Consider the following 16,751-nt stretch of genomic DNA (forward strand, 5'->3'; position numbering starts at 1 on the left):
CTTTTCCTCTAAAAGGCCATATCACCTAGATATAAAAAGGACATGCCATAAACAAATAAGAGGAGCAAGAAAATCATTATCTATGACATCTATAGAAAAGGGAAGAGTTCATAAGTGATAAGGAGGTTACCAGACTATAAAGTGAACAAATTTGATTACATAAAAATTAAAAGGTTTTGGATAAACAAAACCAGTGTAGCAATGATTTAAATGGGAAACAAATGGGAAAAATAATTTTTGTAGCAAGCTTTTCTGATAAAAGGTTCACTTCTATAATATACAAGGAATTGAATCAAATTGATTCAGAATAAGAGCCATACTCAAGGAAAAAAAATCAAATTGTTTATAGCCATATGGAAAAAAAATGTTCAAAAGCATTAATAGTTAGAAAAACAAATTAAAGTAATGCATATCTATCAGATTGGCATAGTTGATTAAATTTTTTAAAATAGCAAAAGTTAGAGCGATTGTGTGGAAATAGGCACATTAAAACACTAGTGATAGAAGTAAACTGACCCAGCCATTTTGGAAAACAATTTGTAATTATATCCAAAAAGTTGCTAATACATACATTACCACTAACCTTTTGAAAGAAGCTAAGTGACACAGTGGATATAGCACAAGACTTAAAGGCAGGGTTCAAATCCTGCCTCCAACAATTAACCCCTCAATTTACTTAACATTTTTGTTCCTCGGTTTCCTCATTTGTAAAAGTATAAGAGCAGCTCCCCTCACAGGGTCCTTGTGAGGATCAAATGATACATATGTAAAACATTTTGCAAACTTTAAAGCACTACATAAATACTAGTTGATATTGTTATCATTAATCAGAGATATCACTACAAGACCAAAGAAAGAGGAAAAGATCACATACAAAACTAATTATAGAAGCTCTTTTGTGGTAGAAAAGAAATGGAAACAAAGGGGATACCTATCAATTTTTGAATGGCTGAATAAATGACAATATATAAATGTAATGGAATGTTTTGGACCCTAGGTTCAAATCTGGCCTCAGACACTTCCTAGCTGTGCAACTGTGGCAAGTCATTTAACTCCAATTGCCTAGCCCTTAACATTCTTTTGCTTTGAAACCTATACTTATTATAATGATTTTTAAGTTGGAAGATAGGGGTTTAAAAAAAAAAAAAGCTGTACCTTTTTCTGGTTCTTCCATAGCAGCTAAGTTTTAAAGTAGCCAATATAAAGTAACAATGGCAGGAATTGTAAAGAGGAATCTAAAAATCATTTACAGTGTGTCCCATAGATAAAGAGAGCAAAATGGTTAGTTATCATCTAAAAGTCACATCCATGGGCTATGGGCTAAATCAAAGGATGTCAGCTAGGCCTTACTGTAAGAGTGCTTTGGTCTTGTTAACTGCCCATGGTAAGTAAACTTTAATAAGCTCCAGACATCCTCAGTAAGTTGGTGACAACTTTGAGATGATGTGGATGTTATTGAACTAACCTCAAAGTGGTGTGGTTAAGAGTCTGTCCACCAAAATTCCATAAAAATGAGATCCTAAACTCTTCCATCATTCAAGTGCTCCCAGCTCCAATTCATGATTATGTAAGTGACTCAAAGTGCCTCTCCCCCTTCCCATTTTCTTCCCCATACTTCATGCCTTCCTGCATTACTACTCTACTCCACAGCCCATCCCTATTCCCATGCCTCTATATACCTGTGCTGCTTGTCTCCGTACTTTGTGCCATTTGCCCCTGTACTATATGTGCCTGCTTGGGGAAATAAAGAATTGTGATTGAAAAATTATTTCCCATTCACAAAGTGGTCTTCCCCAGAAAATACAAAGACCTGGACATAACTGTCCCTACTCAATCCAGAGGGAAAAGCTGGTGGTCCTATTACCTTATTTAACTAATAATTCCATAAATTAATTAGCAATTTAAGATGGTTTAAGGGAGAGACTTAAAAAACTGGTAAAATTCGGATAAACTGATACAATAAACAGTGAAGTGATTATAAAGCAGCAAAACAATTTATCCTATAACACTGCAAAACCTAACATCTTAGAAAAATTTAAGAACTGTAGTCAATGCAGTCGGTCAAATATGATCCCAGAAGATCAATGATAAAGAGGATTACCTACTTCCTGACAAGTAATAAATATAAAGAAATGAGACATTTTTGGATATGGACAATATGGAAATTTGATTTGCTTCACTATGCTATGCATGTATAAGAATTCCCTTGTGCAGTACAGGGTGGAGGTAGTATGGAATTAGAGGTGGTAGGGAGAAAAATTATTTATTTTATTGAAAAAAGTTTAATGGATTTTTTTCATATTTATTTGATTTAAGGAATGGATCTGTGGAAGGGAATGAGGAAGAGATATACTAAGAAATGTAAGGTGAAAACCAAAGATAAATAAAAATTTATTTTTAAAGATAAATTCTGTTTAACTGTGACAAGAGCTGAATGTTCAGAAAAATTTAACTGCTCAAGCATTCATGTGCCAGATATGGGATAAAGTGACACAGATTCAGAATCTACTGTGGAACAGAATGGTAGTGTTAGAAAGACTAAATTTGTTGTCAGAGATCCTGGGTTCAAATCCCTCCTATTTCTGTATAACCTTGAACAAAATAGCTTAATCACTCTGGTCCTCAATTTCCTCAACTATAACATCATCATGAGTAGACTGGATGACCAGATCTAAATCTTGGATCCTAGGATCTTATGTTATTTCATTAAGCAAATCTGTCAGAAAAGTTGTTCCTAAAGCAAAGAAGTAGTGGGCAATAAGAATATGATCATCGGACTTCCGGTTAAGATGGCGGCTTAGAGAAAGCTGAAGTTCAGATCTCCGGAAAACCCTTCCCGACCGATCTCAAACTAGAAGCTCCTAAGGCGCCGAAATTCAAAACGATCAACAGCACAGACCCTGGGAACCCTCCTCCTGGACCTGGACCCGGTTCAAAAGGTACGGCTCCCCTCAAAAGCCAGAACCCGAGATCCCTCGGACCTCAGGGGTAGGAGCGCAGAGTCCAAGGCTCCCGGAAGCGGCAGCCGCGCCGGGCTCAGAGAGCAGGGTCTGAGGAACAACAACCCTCAGGGTCTTCTACCCAAGTCCCAGTCCGGGTGAAAGTTACTGCCTGGGGCTTCCGCTGCAAAGAGCCGGTCTGTCCGGGTGAAAGTTACTGCCTGGGGCCTCCGCTGCAGAGAGCTGGTCAAAACAACAGCAACCCTCAGGGCGGGCAAGACAGCCTCACGGGCTGGATCCTGCTATCCAAGTCTCAGTGAAAGTCTGTGCTCTCGGAGCTTGGGGAAGCGGCAGCCCATCCCCCCGCAGGCCGACGAAACAGCCTCACGGCCAGCGATTCTGAAGGCAACTTCCGGAAATCGAGCCAGGGGGAGAGTGTGTCCTCGTGGTCCGACCCTTCCATTCCAGTTCCAGTGAGGCATATTCAGTTTAACCCAGGGAACGCTCATAGAACCAACATCTGCCCAGGACTAAAGCCACTGATCACCAGACAAAGACAAGAAAAGCCAATCCTCCACGTTCAGAGATGACAAATTCCACAGAAGCACAGAAGCCCCAAAATACCAAGAAAAATAAGAAGAAAGGGGCGACTCTGGACACATTCTATGGAGCCAAAATACAAAATACAGAGCAGATAGAAGAAGATATACAAGAAAATTCTCCAAAATCTTCCAAAGGAAATAGAAACTCTCCACAAACCCATGAAGAATTTGAATCAGAAAGGACCAAAAAGATGGAAGCCCTCTGGGAGGAAAAGTGGGAAATGATGCAAAAGAAATTCACGCATCTACAAAACCAGTTTGACCAAACTGTAAAAGAAAACCAGGCTTTAAAGCAAGAACTAATAAAGCAAAGCCAAAACACCAAGAAATTAGAAGAGAACATAAAATATCTCACCAACAAGGTGATAGATCTGGAAAACAGGGGGAGAAGAGAAAATTTAAGAATAATTGGACTCCCAGAAAAGCCAGAAATAAACACCAAACTGGACATGGTGATACAAGATATAATCAAAGAAAATTGCCCAGAGATTCTAGAACAAGGGGGCAATACATCCACTGACAGAGCTCACAGAACACCTTCTACACTAAACCCCCAAAAGACAACTCCCAGGAATGTAATTGCCAAATTCCAAAGCTATCAAACAAAAGAAAAAATCCTACAGGAAGCCAGAAAAAGACAATTTAGATATAAAGGACTGCCAATCAGGATCACACAAGACCTCGCAAGTTCTACGCTGAATGATCGTAAGGCATGGAACATGATCTTCAGAAAGGCAAGAGAGCTGGGTCTCCAACCAAGAATCAGCTACCCAGCAAAACTGACTATATACTTCCAAGGGAGAGTATGGGCATTCAACAAAATAGAAGACTTCCAACTTTTTGCAAAGAAAAGACCAGAGCTCTGTGGAAAGTTTGATACCGAAAATCAAAGAGCAAGGAATACCTGAAAAGGTAAATATTAAGGAAAGGGGAAAAATGTTATCTTCTTTTACTCAAACTCTCTTCTATAAGGACTACATTTATATCAACCTATGTATACTAATATGTGGGGAAAATGTAATGTATAAATAGGGGGTAAAGAAAGACCAAATAGAATAATGGTTCTCACACAAAGATTCACAGGGGAAGGGGAGGGGAAGAAAACTCCTATAAGAAGGAGAGGAAGAGAGGGGAGGGGGTTACTTAAACCTCAATCTCAGGGAAATCAACTCTGAGAGGGAAAAACATCCAGATCCATTGGGATCTTGAATTCTATCTTACCCAACAAGGGTAAGGAGAAGGGAAAACCAAGGGGGGGAGGGGGAGAGGGAGAACAAAAAGGGAGGGAAAGAGAGGGGGGAGGGGGAGGGAACAAAAAGGGAGGGACTAAAAAGGGAAACATCAAGGGAGGGGACAAGGGGGACTGATTCAAAGTAAATCACTGGACTAAAAGGTAGAGCCGAAGAAGAAAAGGTTAGAATTAGGGAAGGCAATCAAAATGCCAGGGAGTCCACAAATGACAATCATAACTTTGAACGTGAATGGGATGAACTCACCCATAAAACGTAGACGAATAGCTGAATGGATTAGAATCCAAAACCCTACCATATGTTGTCTTCAAGAAACACACATGAGGCGGGTTGACACCCACAAGGTCAGAATTAAAGGATGGAGTAAGACCTTCTGGGCCTCAACTGATAGAAAGAAGGCAGGAGTGGTAATCATGATATCTGATAAAGCCAATGCAAAAATAGACCTGATCAAAAGGGATAGGGAAGGTAATTATATTTTGTTAAAAGGGACTCTAGACAATGAGGAAATATCATTAATCAACATGTATGCACCAAATAATATAGCACCCAAATTTCTAATGGAGAAACTAGGAGAATTGAAGGAAGAAATAGACAATAAAACCATACTAGTGGGAGACTTAAACCAACCATTATCAAATTTAGATAAATCAAATCAAAAAATAAATAAGAAAGAGGTAAAAGAAGTGAATGAAATCTTAGAAAAATTAGAATTAATAGACATATGGAGAAAAATAAATAGGGATAAAAAGGAATACACCTTCTTCTCAGCACCACATGGCACATTCACAAAAATTGACCATACATTAGGTCACAGAAACATAGCACACAAATGCAAAAAAGCAGAAATAATGAATGCAGCCTTCTCAGATCACAAGGCAATAAAAATAATGATTAGTAATGGTACATGGAAAACCAAATCTAAAACCAATTGGAAATTAAACAATATGATACTCCAAAACCGTTTAGCTAAAGAAGAAATCATAGAAACAATTAATAATTTCATCAAGGAAAATGACAATGGCGAAACATCCTTTCAAACCTTTTGGGATGCAGCCAAAGCGGTAATCAGAGGCAAATTCATATCCCTGAAAGCTCATATTAACAAACAAGGGAGAGCAGAGATCAATCAATTGGAAATGCAATTGAAAAAACTCGAAAGCGATCAAATTAAAAACCCCCAGCAGAAAACCAAATTAGAAATCCTAAAAATTAAGGGAGAAATTAATAAAATCGAAAGTGATAGAACTATTGATTTAATAAATAAGACAAGAAGCTGGTACTTTGAAAAAACAAACAAAATAGACAAAGTACTGGTCAATCTAATTAAAAAAAGGAAGGAAGAAAAGCAAATTCACAGCATTAAAGATGAAAAGGGGGACAGCACCTCCAATGAGGAGGAAATTAAGGCAATCATTAGAAATTACTTTGCCCAATTATATGGCAATAAATACACCAATTTAGGAGAAATGGATGAATATATACAAAAATACAAACTGCCTAGACTAACAGAAGAGGAAATAGAATTCTTAAATAATCCCATATCAGAAATTGAAATCCATCAAGCCATCAAAGAACTTCCTAAGAAAAAATCCCCAGGGCCTGATGGATTCACCTGTGAATTCTATCAAACATTCAGAGAACAATTAACCCCAATACTATACAAACTATTTGACATAATAAGCAAAGAGGGAGTTCTACCAAACTCCTTTTACGACACAAACATGGTACTGATTCCAAAACCAGGCAGGTCAAAAACAGAGAAAGAAAACTATAGACCAATCTCCCTAATGAATATAGATGCAAAAATTTTAAATAGGATACTAGCAAAAAGACTCCAGCAAGTGATCAGAAGGATCATTCACCATGATCAAGTAGGATTCATACCAGGGATGCAGGGCTGGTTCAACATTAGGAAAACCATCCACATAATTGACCACATCAACAAGCAAACTAGCAAGAACCACATGATTATCTCAATAGATGCAGAAAAAGCCTTTGATAAAATACAACACCCATTCCTATTAAAAACACTAGAAAGCATAGGAATAGAAGGGTCATTCCTAAAAATAATAAACAGTATATATCTAAAACCAACAGCTAATATCATCTGCAATGGGGATAAACTAGATGCATTCCCAATAAGATCAGGAGTGAAACAAGGATGCCCATTATCACCTCTACTATTTGACATTGTACTAGAAACACTAGCAGTAGCAATTAGAGAAGATAAAGAAATTGAAGGCATCAGAATAGGCAAGGAGGAGACCAAGTTATCACTCTTTGCGGATGACATGATGGTCTACTTAAAGAATCCTAGAGATTCAACCAAAAAGCTAATTGAAATAATCAACAACTTTAGCAAAGTTGCAGGATACAAAATAAACCCACATAAATCATCAGCTTTTCTATATATCTCCAACACAGCTCAGCAGCAAGAACTAGAAAGAGAAATCCCATTCAAAATCACCTTAGACAAAATAAAATACCTAGGAATCTATCTCCCAAGACAAACACAGGAACTATATGAACACAACTACAAAACACTCGCCACACAACTAAAACTAGACTTGAACAATTGGAAAAACATTAACTGCTCATGGATAGGACGAGCCAATATAATAAAAATGACCATCCTACCCAAACTTATTTATCTATTTAGTGCCATACCCATTGAACTACCAAAATACTTCTTCACTGATTTAGAAAAAACCATAACAAAGTTCATTTGGAAGAACAAAAGATCAAGGATATCCAGGGAAATAATGAAAAAAAACACATATGATGGGGGCCATGCAGTCCCAGACCTCAAACTATATTACAAAGCAGCAGTCATCAAAACAATTTGGTACTGGCTAAGAAACAGAAAGGAAGATCAGTGGAATAGACTGGGGGAAAACGACCTCAGCAAGACAGTATACGATAAACCCAAAGATCCCAGCTTTTGGGACAAAAATCCACTATTCGATAAAAACTGCTGGGAAAATTGGAAGACAGTGTGGGAGAGACTAGGAATAGATCAACACCTCACACCCTACACCAAGATAAATTCAAAATGGGTGAGTGACTTAAACATAAAGAAGGAAACCATAAGTAAATTGGGTAAACACAGAATAGTATACATGTCAGACCTTTGGGAGGGGAAAGGCTTTAAAACCAAGCAAGATATAGAAAGAATCACAAAATGTAAAATAAATAATTTTGACTACATCAAACTAAAAAGCTTTTGTACAAACAAAACCAATATAACTAAAATCAGAAGGGAAACAACAAATTGGGAAAAAATCTTCATAGAAACCTCTGACAAAGGTTTAATTACTCATATTTATAATGAGCTAAATCAATTGTACAAAAAATCAAGCCATTCTCCAATTGATAAATGGGCAAGGGAAATGGATAGGCAGTTCTCAGATAAAGAAATCAAAACTATTAACAAGCACATGAAGAAGTGTTCCACATCTCTTATAATCAGAGAGATGCAAATCAAAACAACTCTGAGGTATCACCTCACACCTAGCAGATTGGCTAACATAACAGCAGAGGAAAGTAATGAATGCTGGAGGGGATGTGGCAAAGTAGGGACATTAATTCATTGCTGGTGGAGTTGTGAACTGATCCAACCATTCTGGAGGGCAATTTGGAACTATGCCCAAAGGGCGACAAAAGAATATCTACCCTTTGACCCAGCCATAGCACTGCTGGGTCTGTATCCCAAAGAGATAATGGACACAAAGACTTGTACAAAAATATTCATAGCTGCGCTCTTTGTGGTGGCCCAAAACTGGAAAACGAGGGGATGCCCATCAATTGGGGAATGGCTGAACAAACTGTGGTATATGTTGGTGATGGAATACTATTGTGCTCAAAGGAATAATAAAGTGGAGAAGTTCCATGGAGACTGGAACAACCTCCAGGAAGTGATGCAGAGCGAGAGGAGCAGAACCAGGAGAACATTGTACACAGAGACTAATACACTGTGGTATAATCGAACGTAATGGACTTCTACATTAGGGGCGGTGTAATGTCCCTGAACAACTTTCAGGGATCCAGGAGAAAAAAAACACCATTCATAAGCAAAGGAAAAACTATGGGAGTGGAAACACCGAGAAAAAGCAACTGCCTGAATACAGAGGTTGAGGGGACATGACAGAGGATAGACTTTAAATGAACACTCTAATGCAAATACTATCAACAAAGCAATGGGTTCAAATCAAGAAAACATCTAATGCCCAGTGGACTTACGCGTCGGCTATGGGGGGTGGGGGGGAGGAAAAGAAAATGATCTATGTCTTTAACGAATAATGCTTGGAAATGATCAAATAAAATATATTAAAAAAAATATATATAAAAAAAAAAAAAAAAAAAAAAAAAGAATATGATCATCAAGAAGTTCAGCACAAAGGTTTGTGTGTATTTTTTTTCAAATATGTCCCTAATTCTAAGACTGATGCCTTTGTTAAAATTAGAACTTCAAATAGATATCCTGCTGATATCAGAAAACACTAGAATACACCAGCCAAACACCGAAGCAGCACCAGTGAATTATGAGTTCCTTAGTTATAGCAAGTGCTGTTAGGAACAAATATTAAAGAGATTGATCTGAAAATGCTAAAATTGTTTCCGCTATACCTGTTTATTAGTAATTCTCACATACATTTACAATAATTCTGCAATACCAAAATCATCCTTCTTTTATAATTCAAGTATTTTCTTAAGTAGCTAGCACATTAATAAAAATGAACATTTTTTTTTTAAACCCTTACCTTCCGTCTTGGAGTCAATACTGTGTATTGGCTCCAAGGCAGAAGAGCGGTAAGGGATAGGCAATGGGGGTTACATGACTTGCCCAGGAACACACAGCTGGGAAGTGTCTGAGGCCAGATTTGAACCTAGGACCTCCCATCTCTAAGCCTGGCTCTCAATCCACTGAGCTACCCAGCTGCCCCCAAAAATGAACATTTTATTAAGCAGCTGTTATATGTCAGGCAAATATTTCTCATAACTTTTTCAACTAATTACTAAAAATAATATTAAGTTCATGAACAAGAAATGTTACTTTCACCACAACTAGGTAGCCGTGGATAGAGAGCCAGACCTAGAGATGGGAGGTTCTGGGTTCAAATTTGAACCCAGACACCTCTAACAGAGTGACCCTAAGCAAAGCACTTAACTCCCATTACCTAGCCCTTACCACTGTTTGGCCTTAAAAACTAATACACAGTACTGATTCTAAGATGGAAGGTAAGAGGTTTTTTTGTTTTTTGTTTTTTTAATTCAAAAGCATTCAAATTAAATGGAAAAGACCTGCAAAAAACTTCCACAAAAAATGTTATTTAAAAAATCTACTTTCTAAAGCAAAAAGCAATTCCACACTGAGGAAAGTCTCAAAGGCATTGATTGAAGGCAATTTCTGCAGGAATCATTTTAAATAAAACAGGAAAACAGATGCTACCAATAGTTTATCTATTAGGTGTTGCAATCAGCTTGATCAACTTGAGATTTCCTATTTACTGAAGGCTAAGGATTCCTATCATTTTTTGGTCCTCTGCACTCCAGTGTTGTCTATTTCTTACCACTCTTCTGCCAGATGGAAAGTAAGGGTATAAATTTTTTTTTTTTAAATAAGGATATTGAGAGTAGGCTATTGGGCTGCAAGAAGACTTTATGTCATTTAATAGTGATGATCAGTGGGCAACTGGGTGGTTCAGTAGATCGAGAACCAGGCCTAGAGACAGGAGGTCCTAGGTTCAAATCTGGCCTCAGACACTTCCTTGCTGTGTAGCCCTGGGCAAGTCACTTGACCCCCATTGCCTAGCCCTTACCACTCTTCTGCCTTGGAACCAATACACAGTATTGACTCCAGGGTTAAAAAAAATAGTGATCACCAAAATTATTTGGCCTTTTTGTTCATAGTGTTTTAATTGTGATTATAATTATTTAACCCTGTACTCACTACTCCAATGGCTTCCTATTACTTAAAGGATAACATATAAAGTCCTCTAATTATCATGTAAAACTCTTCACAAGCTGGCCCATTCCTACCTTTCTAGTTCTTATATCTTTCTCCCCATCACCTTCCCATTCACTCTATAATTCAGCTACTCTGACTTATTTGGTCTTCCTCACATCAGAAACTTAAAATTTCCCATGGACTCCCTCTTCACCAGTGGTTCTCAGTTTCTCCCATCTCCAAGTTTCAGCAGAAATCTGACCTTCTACAGAACTTTCCAAGTCTCCCCTGCTGCCAATACCTTCCCCTCTGAGATTACCTTCCCTCTAAGCTGCATATATAACTTTAAAACCTAAATTTTAAATGTTATTTCCTCCATGAAAATGTGAGCTCCTTGAGAGCTGGGACTACATTTTTGCCTTTCTTGATATCTCCCAAACTTGGCATACTAAAGGCTTACTTGACTGACACACTCTAGGGATATTAGTATAGTGAGCATCCTAAGAAGCTTCTCTATAAAAATAGATATGCAATTGTCAAGTTCAGTATGTGTCAGAGAGAGAGCCTTAAACAGTACTGACTCTGAAGTCCACTATGCCTTTCATCACATCATGCTATTATGGTGAACATATTAACAGAAGAAAAAATCCACAATCATACTAATAAATAGTCAGTGCTGAAATAAAAGTCTGCCAACATAGCAATGAACAAAACTTTGAAATTTTTTTCCATGATCTAATACTTTAAAAGGTTTACCCTGAATCTAAGGTCTCAGGTACATAAAGTGTAATAAAGAGAGAAGTGGATGAGAAGAGAATGTACTGGCAATATTTATATTTAGCCAGACTTTAATATAAAAAGAATTCACTCATCTAGTTGGTTATTCACTGGCAAATTAACTAGCTTCTTGATATAAGTAGGTCAAGAGTATCACTAATTACATGACCATTAATTTGCAGGTGGAGCATTTTTATTGTGTTTTCTTTATTTATAACACTGGTTAAAAATACATATTGACAATTTAATATTACTGGAAAAAAAACAACCCTGACTTGGCCAGCTATAGGTAAACGGCTTCATGTCAAGTTTCCTAATTTTTAAAAAGTCCACGAATCAGGGTTCTAGGAAGAACATATGCTCTGATAAGTGGAAGAAAAAAGTGGATCAATAAGTATCTTTAACCCTAGATTTGGTCTAGAATAAGGGTTCTTAACTTGGGGACCATGAACTAGATTTAGGAATATATGTACTTGAATAAGAAAAAATATCTATTTTCACTAATGTCTACTTAATATTTAGCATTTCCTTCAGTTATTTTAAAACAGAATTGTGAGGCCATAAGCTTCCTAGATTAACAAAAGAGACCATGATATTAAAAAAAAAAAGATTAAGAACCCAAGTCTATCAACCCTTCTGGAGAACAATGTGAAACTATGCCCAAGAGGCTATAAAAGTATGCCCTTTGATCTAACAATACCATTACTAAGTTTGTAACCCAAAGAGTAGCTTCCCAAAATGGGAAATGGATCTATATGTACAAAAATATTTACTGTCACTCTTTTTGTGGTAGCAAAAAATTTGGAAATTGAAGGGTGGCCCATTAATTGGGTAATGGCTAAACAAGTTGGGGTATATGATTGTAATGAAATATTATTGTGCTATAAGAAATGAAGAGCAGGATGATTTCAGAAAAACCTGGAAAGTCTTTCATGAACTAATGCAAAGTGTTACCAGAAGAACATTGTATACAGTAACAGATTTTTAATGAACTGTAAATGACCTAGTTACTCTCAGCAATACAGTGATCCAAGACAACCCCAGAATCTCATGAAAAACATCATCCCATCTCCAAAGAAAGAACTGATGGAGTTGGAGTACAGACCAAACCATACTATATTTCACTTTCTTTGGGGTGGGGGTGGGGGGGTGGGACGGGCGGTAGGGAGGAAGCAGGGGGTGAAGTTTGAGATCTCTTCCACAAAATGACTAAAATTGAAAAAATACTTCACATGACAGCACATATAGAATCTACATCCGACTTCTAATTCTCTCAGGGAGTAAAGATGGGTGGGAGGATTTAAAGGATGGAAAGGGAAAGAACTCGAGGCTCAAAATTAAAATTTTTAAATAATGTTAAAAATTGTTTCACTTGTAATTGGGGAAAAAAATTTTAAAGGATGAAAAATAAATTATTCTTTATTCACTTCATTAGTGGTAGGAAATTAGGCAATAGTAACATTAGTAACTTAATTTTTTTTATTTCATAATTAAAGTATTACCATGCAAGTTGGTCAGTTTTCCCCAATATGTATCTTCCAACCATTTTTTCAGTTCAACATATATATTCTTTTTTTTTTTTTAATTAAAAGAACCCAGGACCTCAAAAGTAACTAACAATTGTGTTTCATAAAGATTTCATCACATAGAGAATCTCTTTAGAGTCTCACAATGAATTGAGTATTTAATACAATTTCTACTTTACAGAGGTGAAAACCAAGATTCAGGGAAAATAACTGACTTGCTCGAGCTCAGGAGATACTAAGAGTCAGCGATAAACTACCCTCTAGATCCTACTCGAAGTCCAGTTCTTTACCACACTGACCCTCAAAAAAGACTTTTTCTGGTGTAGCATCACTAATATTTGTCCCAATCATAAAATAACAAGGGACAATATATTAATAAGGGGTGGGGGGATGGGGTGAAGACTAATAATACATTAGTCGTTTTTGAGAATCTTTAAAATCAGAAATGTGCTTTTCTTGGGTAGCTGGGTGGTTCAGTGGATAGAGAGCCAGGCTTGGAGATGAGAGGTCCTAGGTTCAAATCTGGCCTCAGGCACTTCTAGCTGTGTGACCCTGGGCAAGTCATTTAACCACCATTGCCTAATCCTTACCACTCTTCTGCCTTGGAACCAATACACAGAATTGATTCTAAGGCAAAAGGTATAGGTTTAACCAGAAAAAAATTAAAGAAAGAATATGTTTTTCATTTTTATGAAATATGGTGATAGCTATCTTTAATTCGACCTAAAACTCTTCTTTAGAGTGAAGCTGTGATTTAGATGAAATGGGCATATTATATCCCCTATATATCATCACAAGCCCAGCAGCGTCCAACATCGAATAGGCGCTTAATAAACATTATTGCTGTCTAGCTCTCATTGAAAATAAAGCAAAAGGTGGCTTGTTAGTTTCACTTCAACAAGCCTGCCAAAAAGAAAGAGAAACACCTGCTTAAATGTACTTATTAAAATGAAGTTCAATAATTTTCCTCCACACCTTTAGTCTCCACTGCAGCAGTACTCCAATTACACACATAAAGCAAACTTGAACATCTTTAACTTTTAAGCACTCTAGAAAGCTCTTCTTAGGTTCTCTGCTTTCTTCACTAATACCTACCTACTCTTTCATTATCTGATACCTGTACCAAAAGAAGATGTTTCTCTAGGTAGACCCAGGCACAACAAAACGTAAATTGACACACTGAAGAAAACTGAGAAGTAATAAGTTTCGTTTTCGAACAAAAACGCAAACAAACAAACAAAAAAAAACATCCAAACACTCAGAATAAAAACTCGCCGAACTGCACTAGTCTGGGGCGGACACACCTTTGGCGCTAATGCCTCGTTTTTATTTAGGACTCCCTTCCAGTCCCTAACGCTCCAGGCCCCCACGCCCAGCCCGGTTCTTCCACCTGAACATGTGCAGTGACCGGTGGTAACCACTCTCAAGGGGAGCCCCGGGGTGGGGGTGACCACTGACAGCTCGAGCTCCGGGCTGAACTCTGAGGAAGAGCCCGGGGTTCAGAAGTGAAGGCGGCATATGGACAAGTAGAAACTCCTTTCCATCCCCCCAAGGGCTGAGTCTGGCCCCTCCGAACCCCTGCCGAGCCCAACTTCCTGGTGGTTTCGCTGCCCTCCCTCCACACCTCCTAGCAAGCTGAAGGGGTCCCACTTTTCCCATCGCTCCATCTCCTACCTTCCGCGTTTCTTTCTCTATGCTTTGCCTCTCCAAGTCGATCTCCACGCCTGGCAGGGAGGACAAACGGCAGCCAGTCAGCCTCCAGTCCGATAGGAACCCGGGATTCGGCCTCTCTCAGTCAGAGGCAAACAGCAGGCGAAGGAATCACCAACGCCTGCGCATATGTATAAACTAACTGATTTACAGACCCGCACAGAGAGGGGAGAAGAAAGACGGAGGGAGGGCGCGGGGGCCCAGGAGGAACAGTCTGAAGCCGGCAGACGTATACGCATCGACGTGACAACGTCGGCACGTTGGCTCGCAAGGTCGACCCAAGTCGGTCTTGCGGCCTCAGAGCGACGAGCAGTAAACGGAGGAAGTGGGAGGGTGGAGAAGAAGTGGGGTGGATGTTTCGGAGTAGGAAGACCGGAGCGTCTCCCGGGAGCCGCGTACGTACGCGTGCGCGCACGCCCTCCAAGCGTGGGACAGGCTGGGAAGGGGGAAGGTTTGTGTGGCTTCTGCGCTTGCGTATCACTCTCTCTCTCTCTCTCTCTCTCTCTCTCTCTCTCTCTCTCTCTCTCTCTCTCTCTCTCTCTCTCTCTCTCTCTCTCTCTCTCTCTCTCTCTCTCTCTCTCTCTCTCTCTCTCTCTCTCTCTCTCTCTCTCTCTCTCTCTCTCTCTCTCTCTCTCTCTCTCTCTCTCCCCCTCTCTCTCTCCCTCCCTCCCTCTCTCTCTCTCCCCCTCTCTCTCTCCCTCCCTCCCTCCCTCCCTCCCTCTCTCTCTCTCTCTCTCTCTCTCTCTCTCTCTCCCTCCCTCCCTCCCTCCCTCTCTCTCTCCCTTCCTCCTCCCTCCCTCCCTCTCTCTCTCTCTCTCTCTCTCTCTTTCCCTCCCTCCCTCCCTCTCTCTCTCTCTCCCTCCCTCCCTCCCTCCCTCCCTCTCTCTCTCTCTCCCTTCCCCCTCCCTCCCCCTCTCCCTCTCCCTCCCTCTCTCCCTCTCCCTCCCTCTCTCTCTCATTTATCTTATCCCTTATCCATTGGTTGTTAATTGCCATGTACAAGTTGAGCCAAGCGCACAAGGGACTGATCCGCTTTCACTGCGCTCTAGGAGTTTCCAGTTTAACTTCTCCCGGACCTTCCCTCCCACCCCCTATCCCACCCTTACTTTTATAAACCTTATAATTCAACCTGAGTTATTCTTACTAATCCTGGAGGAATCTTGTACTGAAAGGAGTTGGACTAAACCAGCATTTCGCAATCAGAATATGTGGTCACTGGATCCTAGAGATGCATAAGGTCTAAATTATTTTCCTAATGTTTAGACTATTTTCTATTAAAATGTTTCCCCTTTCCAAATAAACTTGTGTAAGGTCTGAGTTTCTTCATATATTTCAATCAAAATAAACCTAATGCAGAAGCAGAAAGGAGAATCTGTCTTCCATTAAGACAAATATTAGATTTACATAAACAGATAAAATGCCACTGTTCTCACTAAATTTTTGTTTTATAAAATATTTTCTTTTTAAAATGTATCTGCATTAATATATAATATTCTTGTTTTAAAATAAGTTATGAAATAAATATTTTTTACAATTTACCTATTTTAATTTCTAATACAGTAAGTTTTGTCAGATGTTAGCTACATAAACAAAAGTTCCTTGGGGGGGCCTTGATAATTTTTAAAAATGTAAAGTGATCCAGAAACCAAAAAGTTGGAGAATTGATGAACTAAATGTTTTCAAGGCTCTGGAATTGTTTGATAATCAACTCACTTATAGCCTGATGGTTTATAATGTACTTTACTCAAAAGTACCTTTCCAGGTAACTAGCAGTAAATAGGAGTATTTAACTGCAACACAGATCAAACTATTTAAGATCATGCATCTGGAGTATGAAGGGTTCTCAACCATCCAAAGAAGGAATTTTTAACTTAATTTTTAACTAACTCATCTCTCCAAAAGTCTGGAGAGTTTTTAGAAGGTCCCATGAGCTTAGATGGGGTAAGGATGGAAGTGGGAGGGAAATTATATCTTTATTTCACTAATATTGATTTCCT

The 16,751-nt window shown here is 38.7% G+C and overlaps 1 protein-coding gene across 1 annotated transcript in view; it reads right to left on the reverse strand.

The window, feature by feature from the left end:
- ASCC3 (activating signal cointegrator 1 complex subunit 3) overlaps positions 1 to 15,208 on the reverse strand; it is a 411,239-nt gene extending 396,031 nt beyond the window's left edge. The window contains exon 1 of the mRNA XM_056818622.1: positions 14,719 to 15,208. The gene's annotated coding sequence lies outside the window, so the exon portion shown is untranslated. The remainder of the gene's footprint in view (positions 1 to 14,718) is intronic.
- Between the last annotated feature and the right edge of the window lie 1,543 nt (positions 15,209 to 16,751).

Source organism: Monodelphis domestica, chromosome 2 (assembly GCF_027887165.1).
Source record: "Monodelphis domestica isolate mMonDom1 chromosome 2, mMonDom1.pri, whole genome shotgun sequence".
In the NCBI taxonomy this organism is placed as follows: Eukaryota; Metazoa; Chordata; class Mammalia; order Didelphimorphia; family Didelphidae; genus Monodelphis; species Monodelphis domestica.